The sequence below is a fragment of the Ascidiella aspersa genome, chromosome 3, assembly GCF_963924565.1.
Source record: "Ascidiella aspersa chromosome 3, kaAscAspe10.2, whole genome shotgun sequence".
NCBI classification, from domain to species: Eukaryota; Metazoa; Chordata; class Ascidiacea; order Phlebobranchia; family Ascidiidae; genus Ascidiella; species Ascidiella aspersa.
In genome coordinates this window covers 11,230,323-11,246,400 of record NC_139449.1, presented here as the reverse complement: position 1 = coordinate 11,246,400, position 16,078 = coordinate 11,230,323, and the positions used below count along the sequence as shown (strand labels likewise).

At 36.0% G+C, this 16,078-nt stretch overlaps 3 non-coding genes across 3 annotated transcripts; all 3 read left to right on the top strand.

Moving 5' to 3' along the window:
• Positions 1-3,968: 3,968 nt before the first annotated feature.
• Positions 3,969-4,040, top strand: Trnad-guc (transfer RNA aspartic acid (anticodon GUC)). The gene has a single exon. It is a non-coding gene; the product is annotated as a tRNA-Asp (tRNA).
• Positions 4,041-6,241: 2,201 nt separating this feature from the next.
• Positions 6,242-6,313, top strand: Trnad-guc (transfer RNA aspartic acid (anticodon GUC)). The gene has a single exon. It is a non-coding gene; the product is annotated as a tRNA-Asp (tRNA).
• Positions 6,314-11,423: 5,110 nt separating this feature from the next.
• Trnad-guc (transfer RNA aspartic acid (anticodon GUC)) lies at positions 11,424-11,495 on the top strand. The gene has a single exon. It is a non-coding gene; the product is annotated as a tRNA-Asp (tRNA).
• Positions 11,496-16,078: the final 4,583 nt, after the last annotated feature.

Sequence of the window (16,078 nt, the reverse complement as noted above, 5' to 3'; positions counted from 1 at the left end):
ATCTTTTTCAAAGGCTGAAGTTATTCATTTGCTTTTTCTACTCTTATGTTATTTCGATTCCGCTCAAATTGTAAACCTTAACATAATTCTAGATATAACTGATCGGAAGTTGGTAGTTGAAACATGAATGAAATACACGAACTTTGCTGTATATTTGGAACCATGAAATTACATGAATAACATTTGAAAACTGAAACAAAACAGATAAATACGTGCGCATATATAAAGACAAAACAATAAAGAAAAGCTGAATAATATTTTTTTTAATACAAAACGTTGGAACAAACATATACTTAATATAGAAAATGAAAATAATAAAATTATGCAACATTTTATGCAACAGCACACGTGCGCAAGTTTTGCTGACAACGCCGACCATGTTGACCTCGCAGAACACTGGTAACCAACGAAGAGCATGACAGGTTCGGGAAAGATTGACCAACATCAGATAATTTACTGAAATTGATTCTTCTTCCAATTGGCACTGTAGTTGTTTGGTGAGCGTAAGAAGGATTTTTGCAAGCAGTGATATCTGACACGTGTCTAAAACGTTTCGCTTGCTGTCGATAGTCTTTGAAAAGGCATTCTGGTTGGCATTGCAAACGATCGTTTACATGTTAATAGTCCTCGCTTAGAGCTCGTTTCCTTGTTGTACTAGTCGTTGCAGATTTGTTAATGCAAGTGGGTTTACTGTTGGTTGATTGTCTCTTCATTCTACGTCTTGGTTTCGCTGTATGAAATCTTTCAATCTTTGGAGACACTTGAAGCGTTTCACAGAAACTCATGCTCAGGAGTCCGATTGCATTGCAGTTCTCAACAGCATTGGGTGACATTTTATTACTAAAGTCGTCTTGCGATAAATTGAACTCGCTTTTATAATTGTGTCAAACGAAGTATAAGCCAAGTAGTTGATTCCGTATTTATATAGGCAGCAAAGCTGATTTTGATAATTACAAAGAAAAAAGGAGAACTGTCTAATGAAGCGCTGCTGAAATTTTCTGTTAACCTTATCAGTGTTGTTTTTTCAAATTCATTGACCACCCGCTTGCAGAACGGCTGTCCCTTTGATGTACTAATCACAATCTGTATTACCTCTTTAATCAGTTTATCAAGTATTTTTCGGTTTCAATCTCATCAAAGCAAACGATGCACTAAAGACAAATATACAAAATAAGTTTTTCAGTACCTTGAATAAGTACTCAACTGAATATAAATCTTCACTTAGTTAAACTAGAGATATCTAAAGCTTGTTGATAAATATACACGTATAATGACGAGCCAATTAAAATAATATTTCCAATTATCACTGATGGTTTTACAACTTTACAGTATTCAACAAAAATGTGTTTAGCTATTATTTTGAAATCACCAATTCTTGTTCTTTTTGAAAGACACACAAATCAATAAAGTTCAAATGCAATTTAATTTGTTTGCAAGTGGTCTTACGTTTAATGTTGAATATTTCTATCATCTGAGATGTATAGGAAACACGGTTCGATTAGTAAACCATACAATTGTTAACAAAAATATGGATAGAGTTGATATGATATATTAATTTGTAAATGTGACATTCCAAATCTCAGAAGCTTTTTTTTTCTTTTTTATTATTCAAAACGCGAAATAACACCAGCCAATATAGGTATGCTACCCTGTCACGTCTTCCTCGCTAGTATAGTGGTCAGTATCCCCGCCTGTCACGCGGGACACCGGGGTTCGATTCCCCGACGGGGAGATCTTTTTCAAAGGCTGAAGTTATTCATTTGCTTTTTCTACTCTTATGTTATTTCGATTCCGCTCAAATTGTAAACCTTAACATAATTCTAGATATAACCAGGGCTGGGGAGCCGGAGCCGGAGCTGGAGCCCGGAGCCCGGAGCTAAGCATTTTCTCTGGAGCCAGAGCCGGAGCCGGAGCCATTATTATTATTTTTGTGGAGCTGGAGCCGGAGCCGGAGCCATTTTTATTATTTTTTTGGAGCCGGAGCCGGAGCCATTTTTATTATTTTTGTGGAGCTGGAGCCGAAGCCGGAGTCCTTTTTATTATTTTTTTGGAGCTGGAGCCATTTTTCTGGTGCTAAAAATTTGTGGTGCTAAAGCTAAGAAATTATATTTTGTTCCATCTCCAACGTTAGTTAGCCAAAAGCAATTTTTAAAACTTGGCATTGAATAAGTGACTGGTGGCCCCGGAGCTGGAGCCGGAGTCATTGGGTGTGTGTTTGATGGCACCGGAGCTGGAGCCGGAGCCAAAGGATATGAGTTTTTCTACTCCGGAGCTGGAGCCGGAGCCAAAGGATTGAGTTTTACGACTCCGGATCTGGAGCCGGAGCCATTTAATAATTGCCTGATGGCTCCGGAGCTGGAGCCGGAGCTAATGCTATTTTACGGTGGCTCCCCAGCCCTGGATATAACTGATTGGAAGTTGGTAGTTGAAACATGAATGAAATACACGAACTTTGCTGTATATTTGGAACCATGAAATTACATGAATAACATTTGAAAACTGAAACATAACAGATAAATACGTGCGCATATATAAAGACAAAACAATAAAGAAAAGCTGAATAATATTTTTTTTAATACAAAAGGTTGGAACAAACATATACTTAATATAGAAAATGAAAATAATAAAATGATGCAACATTTTATGCAACAGCACACGTGCGCAAGTTTTGCTGACAACGCCGACCATGTTGACCTCGCAGAACACTGGTAACCAACGAAGAGCATGACAGGTTCGGGAAAGATGGACCAACATCAGATATTTTACTGAAATTGATTCTTCTTCCAATTGGCACTGTAGTTGTTTGGTGAGCGTAAGAAGAATTTTTGCAAGCAGTGATATCTGACACGTGTCTAAAACGTTTCGCTTGCTGTCGATAGTCTTTGAAAAGGCATTCTGGTTGGCATTGCAAACGATCGTTTACATGTTCATTTTCTTCGCTTCGAGCTCGTTTCCTTGTTGTACTAGTCGTTGCAGATTTGTTAATGCAAGTGGGTTTACTGTTGGTTGATTGTCTCTTCATTCTACGTCATGGTTTCGCTGTATGAAATATTTCAATCTTTGGAGACACGTGAAGCGTTTCACAGAAACTCATGCTCAGGAGTCCGATTGCGTTGCAGTTCTCAACAGCATTGGGTGACATTTTATTACTAAAGTCGTCTTGCGATAAATTGAACTCGCTTTTATAATTGTGTCAAACGAAGTATAAGCCAAGTAGTTGATTCCGTATTTATATAGGCAGCAAAGCTGATTTTGATAATTACAAAGAAAAAAGGAGAACTGTCTAATGAAGCGCTGCTGAAATTTTCTGTTAACCTTATCAGTGTTGTTTTTTCAAATTCATTGACCACCCGCTTGCAGAACGGCTGTCCCTTTGATGTACTAATCACAATCTGTATTACCTCTTTAATCAGTTTATCAAGTATTTTTCGGTTTCAATCTCATCAAAGCAAACGATGCACTAAAGACAAATATACAAAATAAGTTTTCAGTACCTTGAATAAGTACTCAACTGAATATAAATCTTCACTTAGTTAAACTAGAGATATCTAAAGCTTGTTGATAAATATACACGTATAATGACGAGCCAATTAAAATAATATTTCCAATTATCACTGATGGTTTTACAACTTTACAGTATTCAACAAAAATGTGTTTAGCTATTATTTTGAAATCACAAATTCTTGTTCTTTTTGAAAGACACACAAATCAATAAAGTTCAAATGCAATTTAATTTGTTTGCAAGTGGTCTTACGTTTAATGTTGAATATTTCTATCATCTGAGATGTATAGGAAACACGGTTCGATTAGTAAACCATACAATTGTTAACAAAAATATGGATAGAGTTGATATGATATATTAATTTGTAAATGTGACATTCCAAATCTCAGAAGCTTTTTTTTTCTTTTTTATTATTCAAAACGCGAAATAACACCAGCCAATATAGGTATGCTACCACGTCACGTCTTCCTCGCTAGTATAGTGGTCATTATCCCCGCCTGTCACGCGGGAGACCGGGGTTCGATTCCCCGACGGGGAGATCTTTTTCAAAGGCTGAAGTTATTCATTTGCTTTTTCTACTCTTATGTTATTTCGATTCCGCTCAAATTGTAAACCTTAACATAATTCTAGATATAACCAGGGCTGGGGAGCCGGAGCCGGAGCTGGAGCCCGGAGCCCGGAGCTAAGCATTTTCTCTGGAGCCAGAGCCGGAGCCGGAGCCATTATTATTATTTTTGTGGAGCTGGAGCCGGAGCCGGAGCCATTTTTATTATTTTTGTGGAGCTGGAGCCGAAGCCGGAGTCCTTTTTATTATTTTTTTGGAGCTGGAGCCATTTTTCTGGTGCTAAAAATTTGTGGTGCTAAAGCTAAGAAATTATATTTTGTTCCATCTCCAACGTTAGTTAGCCAAAAGCAATTTTTAAAACTTGGCATTGAATAAGTGACTGGTGGCCCCGGAGCTGGAGCCGGAGTCATTGGGTGTGTGTTTGATGGCACCGGAGCTGGAGCCGGAGCCAAAGGATATGAGTTTTTCTACTCCGGAGCTGGAGCCGGAGCCAAAGGATTGAGTTTTACGACTCCGGATCTGGAGCCGGAGCCATTTAATAATTGCCTGATGGCTCCGGAGCTGGAGCCGGAGCTAATGCTATTTTACGGTGGCTCCCCAGCCCTGGATATAACTGATTGGAAGTTGGTAGTTGAAACATGAATGAAATACACGAACTTTGCTGTATATTTGGAACCATGAAATTACATGAATAACATTTGAAAACTGAAACATAACAGATAAATACGTGCGCATATATAAAGACAAAACAATAAAGAAAAGCTGAATAATATTTTTTTTAATACAAAAGGTTGGAACAAACATATACTTAATATAGAAAATGAAAATAATAAAATGATGCAACATTTTATGCAACAGCACACGTGCGCAAGTTTTGCTGACAACGCCGACCATGTTGACCTCGCAGAACACTGGTAACCAACGAAGAGCATGACAGGTTCGGGAAAGATGGACCAACATCAGATATTTTACTGAAATTGATTCTTCTTCCAATTGGCACTGTAGTTGTTTGGTGAGCGTAAGAAGGATTTTTGCAAGCAGTGATATCTGACACGTGTCTAAAACGTTTCGCTTGCTGTCGATAGTCTTTGAAAAGGCATTCTGGTTGGCATTGCAAACGATCGTTTACATGTTCATTTTCTTCGCTTCGACATCGCTTCCTCGTTGTACTGGTCGTTGCAGATTTGTTAATGAAAGTGGGTTTACTGTTGGTTGATTGTCTCTTCATTCTACGTCTTGGTTTCGCTGTATGAAATCTTTCAATCTTTGGAGACACGTGAAGCGTTTCACAGAAACTCATGCTCAGGAGTCCGATTGCATTGCAGTTCTCAACAGCATTGGGTGACATTTTATTACTAAAGTCGTGTTGCGATAAATTGAACTCACTTTTATAATTGTGTCAAACGAAGTATAAACCAAGTAGTTGATTCCATATTTATATAGGCAGCAAAGCTGATTTTGATAATTACAAAGAAAAAAGGAGAACTGTCTAATGAAGCGCTGCTGAAATTTTCTGTTAACCTTATCAGTGTTGTTTTTTCAAATACATTGACCACCCGCTTGCAGAACGGCTGTCCCTTTGATGTACTAATCACAATCTGTATTACCTCTTTAATCAGTTTATCAAGTATTTTTCGGTTTCAATCTCATCAAAGCAAACGATGCACTAAAGACAAATATACAAAATAAGTTTTCAGTACCTTGAATAAGTACTCAACTGAATATAAATCTTCACTTAGTTAAACTAGAGATATCTAAAGCTTGTTGATAAATATACACGTATAATGACGAGCCAATTAAAATAATATTTCCAATTATCACTGATGGTTTTACAACTTTACAGTATTCAACAAAAATGTGTTTAGCTATTATTTTGAAATCACCAATTCTTGTTCTTTTTGAAAGACACACAAATCAATAAAGTTCAAATGCAATTTAATTTGTTTGCAAGTGGTCTTACGTTTAATGTTGAATATTTCTATCATCTGAGATGTATAGGAAACACGGTTCGATTAGTAAACCATACAATTGTTAACAAAAATATGGATAGAGTTGATATGATATATTAATTTGTAAATGTGACATTCCAAATCACAGAAGCTTTTTTTTTCTTTCTTATTATTCAAAACGCGAAATAACACCAGCAAATATAGGTATGCTACCCTGTCACGTCTTCCTCGTTAGTATAGTGGTCAGTATCCCCGCCTGTCACGCGGGAGACCGGGGTTCGATTCCCCGACGGGGAGATCTTTTTCAAAGGCTGAAGTTATTCATTTGCTTTTTCTACTCTTATGTTAATTCGATTCCGCTCAAATTGTAAAACTTAACATAATTCTAGATATAACTGATTGGAAGTTGGTAGTTGAAACATGAATGAAATACACGAACTTTGCTGTATATTTGGAACCATGAAATTACATGAATAACATTTGAAAACTGAAACATAACAGATAAATACGTGCGCATATATAAAGACAAAACAATAAAGAAAAGCTGAATAATATTTTTTTCAATACAGAAGATTGGAACAAACATATACTTAATATAGAAAATGAAAATAATAAAATGATGCAACATTTTATGCAACAGCACACGTGCGCAAGTTTTGCTGACAACGCCGACCATGTTGACCTCGCAGAACACTGGTAACCAACGAAGAGCATGACAGGTTCGGGAAAGATGGACCAACATCAGATATTTTACTGAAATTGATTCTTCTTCCAATTGGCACTGTAGTTGTTTGGTGAGCGTAAGAAGGATTTTTGCAAGCAGTGATATCTGACACGTGTCTAAAACGTTTCGCTTGCTGTCGATAGTCTTTGAAAAGGCATTCTGGTTGGCATTGCAAACGATCGTTTACATGTTCATTTTCTTCGCTTCGACCTCGCTACCTCGTTGTACTGGTCGTTGCAGATTTGTTAATGCAAGTGGGTTTACTGTTGGTTGATTGTCTCTTCATTCTACGTCTTGGTTTCGCTGTATGAAATCTTTCAATCTTTGGAGACACGTGAAGCGTTTCACAGAAACTCATGCTCAGGAGTCCGATTGCATTGCAGTTCTCAACAGCATTGGGTGACATTTTATTACTAAAGTCGTGTTGCGATAAATTGAACTCACTTTTATAATTTTGTCAAACAAAGTATAAACCAAGTAGTTGATTCCATATTTATATAGGCAGCAAAGCTGATTTTGATAATTACAAAGAAAAAAGGAGAACTGTCTAATGAAGCGCTGCTGAAATTTTCTTTAACCTTATCAGTGTTGTTTTTTCAAATTCATTGACCACCCGCTTGCAGAACGGCTGTCCCTTTGATGTACTAATCACAATCTGTATTACCTCTTTAATTAATATATCATTAATTTTCGGTTTCAATCTCATCAAAGCAAACGATGCACTAAAGACAAATACACAAAATAAGTTTTTCAGTACCTTGAATAAGAACTCAACTGAATATAAACCTTCACTTAGTTAAACTAGAGATATCTAAAGCTTGTTGATAAATATACACGTATAATGACGAGCCAATTAAAATAATATTTCCAATTATCACTGATGGTTTATGGTTTACAGTATTCAACAAAAATGTGTTTAGCTATTTTTTTGAAATCACCAATTCTTGTTCTTTTTGAAAGACACACAAACCAATAAAGTTTAAATGCAATTTAATTTGTTTGAAAGTTGTATTACGTTTAATGTTGAATATTTCTATCATCTGAGATGTATAGGAAACACGGTTCGATTAGTAAACCATACAATTGTTAACAAAAATATGGATAGAGTTGATATGATATATTAATTTGTAAACATGACATTCCAAATCTCAGAAGCTTTTTTTTTTCTTTCTTATTATTCAAAACGCGAAATAACACCAGCAAATATAGGTATGCTACCCTGTCACGTCTTCCTCGTTAGTATAGTGGTCAGTATCCCCGCCTGTCACGCGGGAGACCGGGATTCGATTCCCCGACGGGGAGATCTTTTTCAAAGGCTGAAGTTATTCATTTGCTTTGTCTACTCTTATGTTGTTTCGATTCCGCTCAAATTGTAAAACTTAACATAATTCTAGATATAACTGATTGGAAGTTGGTAGTTGAAACATGAATGAAATACACGAACTTTGCTGTATATTTGGAACCATGAAATTACATGAATAACATTTGAAAACTGAAACATAACAGATAAATACGTGCGCATATATAAAGACAAAACAATAAAGAAAAGCTGAATAATATTTTGTTAATACAAAAGATTGGAACAAACATATACTTAATATAGAAAATGAAAATAATAAAATGATGCAACATTTTATGCAACAGCACACGTGCGCAAGTTTTGCTGACAACGCCAACCATGTTGACCTCGCTGAACACTGGTAACCACCGAAGAGCATGACAGGTTCGGGAAAGATGGACCAACATCAGATATTTTACTGAAATTGATTCTTCTTCCAATTGGCACTGTAGTTGTTTGGTGAGCGTAAGAAGGATTTTTGCAAGCAGTGATATCTGACACGTGTCTAAAACGTTTCGCTTGCTGTCGATAGTCTTTGAAAAGGCATTCTGGTTGGCATTGCAAACGATCGTTTACATGTTCATTTTCTTCGCTTCGACCTCGCTTCCTCGTTGTACTAGTCGTTGCAGATTTGTTAATGCAAGTGGGTTTACTGTTGGTTGATTGTCTCTTCATTCTACGTCTTGGTTTTGCTGTATGAAATCTTTCAATCTTTGGAGACACGTGAAGCGTTTCACAGAAACTCATGCTCAGGAGTCCGATTGCATTGCAGTTCTCAACAGCATTGGGTGACATTTTATTACTAAAGTCGTGTTGCGATAAATTGAACTCACTTTTATAATTGTGTCAAACGAAGTATAAACCAAGTAGTTGATTCCATATTGACATAGGCAGCAAAGCTGATTTTGATAATTACAAAGAAAAAAGGAGAACTGTCTAATGAAGCGCTGCTGAAATTTTCTGTTAACCTTATCAGTGTTGTTTTTTCAAATTCATTGACCACCCGCTTGCAGAACGGCTGTCCCTTTGATGTACTAATCACAATCTGTATTACCTCTTTAATTAGTATATCATTAATTTTCGGTTTCAATCTCATCAAAGCAAACGATGCAATAAAGACAAATACACAAAATGAGTTTTTCAGTACCTTGAATAAGAACTCAACTGAATATAAACCTTCACTTAGTTAAACTAGAGATATCTAAAGCTTGTTGATAAATATACACGTATAATGACGAGCCAATTAATATAATAATTCCAATTATCAATGATGGTTTATGGTTTACAGTATTCAACAAAAATGTGTTTAGCTATTATTTTGAAATCACCAATACTTGTTCTTTTTGAAAGACACACAAGTCATAAAGTTCAAATGCAATTTAATTTGTTTGCAAGTGGTCTTACGTTTAATGTTGAATATTTCTATCACCTGAGATGTATAGGAAACACGGTTCGATTAGTAAACCATACAATTGTTAACAAAAACATGGATAGAGTTGATATGATATATTAATTTGTAAATGTGACATTCCAAATCTTAGAAGCTTTTTTTTCTTTCTTATTATTCAAAACGCGAAATAACAGCAGCAAATATAGGTATGCTACCCTGTCACGTCTTCCTCGTTAGTATAGTGGTCAGTATCCCCGCCTGTCACGCGGGAGACAGGGATTCGATTCCCCGACGGGGAGATCTTTTTCAAAGGCTGAAGTTATTCATTTGCTTTTTCTACTCTTATGTTATTTCGATTCCGCTCAAATTGTAAACCTTAACATAATTCTAGATATAACTGATTGGAAGTTGGTAGTTGAAACATGAATGAAATACACGAAATTTGCTGTATATTTGGAACCATGAAATTACATGAATAACATTTGAAAACTGAAACATAACAGATAAATACGTGCGCATATATAAAGACAAAACAATAAAGAAAAGCTGAATAATATTTTTTTTAATACAAAAGGTTCGAACAAACATATACTTACTATAGAAAATGAAAATAATAAAATGATGCAACATTTTATGCAACAGCACACGTGCGCAAGTTTTGCTGACAACGCCGACCATGTTGACCTCGCTGAACACTGGTAACCAACGAAGAGCATGACAGGTTCGGGAAAGATGGACCAACATCAGATATTTTACTGAAACTTATTCTTCTTCCAATTGGCACTGTAGTTGTTTGGTGAGCGTAAGAAGGATTTTTGCAAGCAGTGATATCTGACACGTGTCTAAAACGTTTCGCTTGCTGTCGATAGTCTTTGAAAAGGCATTCTGGTTGGCATTGCAAACGATCGTTTACATGTTCATTTTCTTCGCTTCAACCTCGCTTCCTCGTTGTACTGGTCGTTGCAGATTTGTTAATGAAAGTGGGTTTACTGTTGGTTGATTGTCTCTTCATTCTACGTCTTGGTTTCGCTGTATGAAATCTTTCAATCTTTGGAGACACGTGAAGCGTTTCACAGAAACTCATGCTCAGGAGTCCGATTGCATTGCAGTTCTCAACAGCATTGGGTGACATTTTATTACTAAAGTCGTGTTGCGATAAATTGAACTCACTTTTATAATTGTGTCAAACGAAGTATAAACCAAGTAGTTGATTCCATATTTACATAGGCAGCAAAGCTGATTTTGATAATTACAAACAAAAAAGGAGAACTGTCTAATGAAGCGCTGCTGAAATTTTCTGTTAACCTTATCAGTGTTGTTTTTTCAAATTCATTGACCACCCGCTTGCAGAACGGCTGTCCCTTTGATGTACTAATCACAATCTGTATTACCTCTTTAATTATTATATCATTAATTTTCGGTTTCAATCTCATCAAAGCAAACGATGCAATAAAGACAAATACACAAAATAAGTTTTTCAGTACCTTGAATAAGAACTCAACTGAATATAAACCTTCACTTAGTTAAACTAGAGATATCTAAAGCTTGTTGATAAATATACACGTATAATGACGAGCCAATTAATATAATAATTCCAATTATCACTGATGGTTTATGGTTTACAGTATTCAACAAAAATGTGTTTAGCTATTATTTTGAAATCACCAATACTTGTTCTTTTTGAAAGACACACAAGTCATAAAGTTCAAATGCAATTTAATTTGTTTGCAAGTGGTCTTACGTTTAATGTTGAATATTTCTATCACCTGAGATGTATAGGAAACACGGTTCGATTAGTAAACCATACAATTGTTAACAAAAACATGGATAGAGTTGATATGATATATTAATTTGTAAATGTGACATTCCAAATCTTAGAAGCTTTTTTTTCTTTCTTATTATTCAAAACGCGAAATAACAGCAGCAAATATAGGTATGCTACCCTGTCACGTCTTCCTCGTTAGTATAGTGGTCAGTATCCCCGCCTGTCACGCGGGAGACCGGGGTTCGATTCCCCGACGGGGAGATCTTTTTCAAAGGCTGAAGTTATTCATTTGCTTTTTCTACTCTTATGTTAGTTCGATTCCGCTCAAATTGTAAACCTTAACATAATTCTAGATATAACTGATTGGAAGTTGGTAGTTGAAACATGAATGAAATACACGAAATTTGCTGTATATTTGGAACCATGAAATTACATGAATAACATTTGAAAACTGAAACATAACAGATAAATACGTGCGCATATATAAAGACAAAACAATAAAGAAAAGCTGAATAATATTTTTTTTAATACAAAAGGTTGGAACAAACATATACTTACTATAGAAAATGAAAATAATAAAATGATGCAACATTTTATGCAACAGCACACGTGCGCAAGTTTTGCTGACAACGCCGACCATGTTGACCTCGCTGAACACTGGTAACCAACGAAGAGCATGACAGGTTCGGGAAAGATGGACCAACATCAGATATTTTACTGAAACTTATTCTTCTTCCAATTGGCACTGTAGTTGTTTGGTGAGCGTAAGAAGGATTTTTGCAAGCAGTGATATCTGACACGTGTCTAAAACGTTTCGCTTGCTGTCGATAGTCTTTGAAAAGGCATTCTGGTTGGCATTGCAAACGATCGTTTACATGTTCATTTTCTTCGCTTCGAGCTCGCTTCCTCGTTGTACTGGTCGTTGCAGATTTGTTAATGAAAGTGGGTTTACTGTTGGTTGATTGTCTCTTCATTCTACGTCTTAGTTTCGCTGTATGAAATCTTTCAATCTTTGGAGACACGTGAAGCGTTTCACAGAAACTCATGCTCAGGAGTCCGATTGCATTGCAGTTCTCAACAGCATTGGGTGACATTTTATTACTAAAGTCGTGTTGCGATAAATTGAACTCACTTTTATAATTGTGTCATACGAAGTATAAACCAAGTAGTTGATTCCATATTTATATAGGCAGCAAAGCTGATTTTGATGATTACAAAGAAAAAAGGAGAACTGTCTAATGAAGCGCTGCTGAAATTTTCTGTTAACCTTATCAGTGTTGTTTTTTCAAATTCATTGACCACCCGCTTGCAGAACGGCTGTCCCTTTGATGTACTAATCACAATCTGTATTACCTCTTTAATCAGTATATCAAGTATTTTTATGTTTCAATCTCAGATGGTCCAAAGAGGAGCTTAACACAACGTGCTGTGCAATAGGACTTAGGGTGTCACAGGCACTTCTTGGATTTCTGTTCGGGAACACTAGGAGTCGCAGGCGAGCGTCCGGATATCGTGCGATGAACTTTAGACTACGGTGCATTCGGGACACCCTCACCAGATGTTGAAGACGTGGATACTTTGAAAACTTTTGAAAAGCAAGTTTTGGAAATACTTAGCACTTGTTTTTTACTTATTGCGATTTCGTTTACGATAGCGACATACAATTATCGCGTATAGTACAAAGTAATAAATGTGCAAGAAACAGTGCAGGACTTCTGTAAAACGAAAATTGAGATTTCGAAAATAATATGTCATTTATGAAACATACTAAAGTTTGAACTTAAATTTTTTCAGTAGTATAAAAGTGACTTCGTATAGGTGCTGGTGCCGACTCCACCATGTATCGACAAATACTAACTATAGCAGGGGTGGGCAACTCCTGGTACGCAAGATGATTTTTCATGGCACGCCAATTGTTTCAGCGCTCATGAAAGTAAAACCATTACTTCACTACCACATTATTAACATTAGTATAACATCACTAACACTAGCGTTAACTGAATGGTTGATCACATTTCCTGTTCGTGTCACGAATATGTGCTCTAACTGTTGTGTTTAACATTATTTTTTGTGCGCGTTAAACTTGCTGTTTACGACTAACCGTTCGTATTACGTCACAATGCCCCAAAAGTGGCGTAACGTTCACTGCGTTGCAGGGGCATTCTACATCAGTGGTTCTCAACCGCCGATCCGCGTCAACTTTCCTGCCGGTCCGTCAAATATATTACAATTTTATATCTTACTTGCAAAATGCAAAACGTTAAAGGCTGCTTGTCCATTAAATTTAGAACTTCATGAGTTCCGTAATTTGCAGCATTGTGACGTAACATAGAGTTAATGGTCTACTTTGGACTGTATTGTACGTCACAATGCTGCAAGTGTTGTGCCAAACTGTTTAAAATTAGGCTACAACTCGTTTAAGTCTTGAAGTTTAAGACCAGTTGCATGTGAAAAACTTCAAACGAACCACGGAAAACACGTTTGATATCAAAAATACTGCAGCAAAATGCTCATAACATTGGTTTCCGTTATTTGCTTTTAAGTTGCATACTTTTGTCGTTACTGCATTTTGGGTTGATTTTAATTTTTTAAGGTCCACCGTCCCGCAAAATTTGTTTTGAAGTTTTACCGGTCCGTATGCTAAAAAGGTTGAGAACCACTGTTTTACAATAAAATCAAGCACGTGTGTTTTTGAAAGCGAAACTTATAGCTAACATTTGTAGGTATCGGCTGAAAAACATTGAAGTATATTCCAAAAAAGATAAGTAAATTAAATGTCAGATCACAGGGCTGCAGAGTCCGATTCTGGACTATAATCCGACGTGTGCGCATGCGCACGACAAATTTCGAAACTGATAAGGCAGAAACTGTAGCCTTAGTTGCCAGTGCAAAACTAAATATAGAAAAATGCTTGGCACGCGAGCTATTGATATTTTGAAAGTATTCATAAACTGGCACATTGAGTAATAAAGGTTGCCGACCCCTGAACTATAGTATACAGGAAGGTGCTAATTGGTTCAAAAGGCGATTTTCAATGTGTTAGGCACGCTAACTACCGCGCCTAATAAAGTCAGTGTGTGTCAGCGATGAGTCAGCGATGCGCCGCGCCATTATGAGAAATACTTTAAATGCCTTAGAACTGAAGTTACGTTTTTTAAGTTGATGTGCTTCAACGACGTTTCACCCCAAAGGAGAAAAGTGTATTGTGTGCTTATGACGTAAAAATGGAAAACTGACTGCGGTAAAAGTAACTTAAACAAAACAATAGGAATTGATTTTTTATATAAACTCATATTTCTCCTAATTGTTTAGGTGGGGAAAATTTTGTTGCACAGAATTTTATATTGTACTTAAATGACGTTAAATAGATTTGTGTCGCAAAACCGGTCTTAGGCGGTTGAATGTCCACGATTCCTATTTGTATAAGACAAGTCCATTAGTTTTGATCTTTGGCTAGATTGGTGAATATTAAAATTTTTTTAATGTTTAATATATATTTCTTAATTTTCTAAATATAAACCATTTTTATCGTTGTGGTAGTTTTTATTTTAATTTAAGACAAATATGTTTATTTTGCCGTTGAAATTCCTTCGGAAATTTTGTGTGCTGGCTAGGTCCTGGTCTGACAACCTTTTGCGATACCCTTGGTGGTCATGACGCCCAGATTGGAAACAATCAATTTAATGAATATTCATTTATTTCAGAAAATTTTGAACAAGGCATAACTTGACTCTGTAAAGTACAGTTTGTGACGTCATGCTGGGTTAACCGCTTCTTTGACAGGTTTGGGTTCGATTAAGTTTGGTTTCTTTCAGAATATTCGGTTCAGTTCCGGCTGGGATCCTTAAAATCTTACAAAAAAATTTCAGGTTCGGTTACCGATAAAATTGGCCAAAACAGTTCTTAACGTTCCGGTTCACGTTCGGTTTTATTTCCTGGTGCAAAGTAACATAGAGTAGAGCAGTAGACCAACAGTCCAACGTATTTCACGATAATACAAAAAACGTAAACGTCAAACATACAAATAGCTAAGCAATAGGTCGCGATACACATATTTGCACAAAAGCACAGTTTCGAAAGATAGTATATCACCACATGATTTAAATTAGAATTCATTTTGTATGGCGTGATTACTAAGGTGCTGCACTCAGATTTGCAATTTATCGAATCTAACATATGTTGAATTTTTTCCCAATATAAGATTTGTAATACTGGATTAAAAAAAACGCAGTTAAGAAGTTTGTTTTACAGAATAATATTATTTAGCAACTTTTATACAAACACATATGATGAACAATAAAAATAAACAATATAGTCAGGGCTGGCAATGCTTTTGTATCAGTGTAAAGTTTTTTTGTCAAACTTATTGTAAAATCTTGTTAACTTTTGATGAATGTATATGGCCCAAGAAACGTTTTGTGCGCTCCCCATTAGGTATTATATGAGTCTAATATCCAAATTAATTAGGTATTTGTCGACTATATCTCAGCGCGACACCATGAAAATAGTAAAAACGTTAATTTTTTATCGCTTGAACGGGAAAAAATGCGTTTGTTAGGTTAAAATTGCATTGGGCACACATAAAAATTGAACATTGCGTACCCAATCTTTTGGCCTTCAAAGCCAAAATTTTTTTGGCCTTTAAAGCTAATTTCGAGTGAGAGCCATTGACTCCACAGCTGTACTGCTATTAATGGAAAAGGTAACAATTAGCACGAAGCCCATATATGGCGTTTGTCGTGTTTCAAAAGGTTTTATACAAAATCAATTGTCATCTTGTAAAAATTTATCGTTTATACAAGTTAACGAAAATTATATTTTACATAGTTTGGTTATGCTTTCGA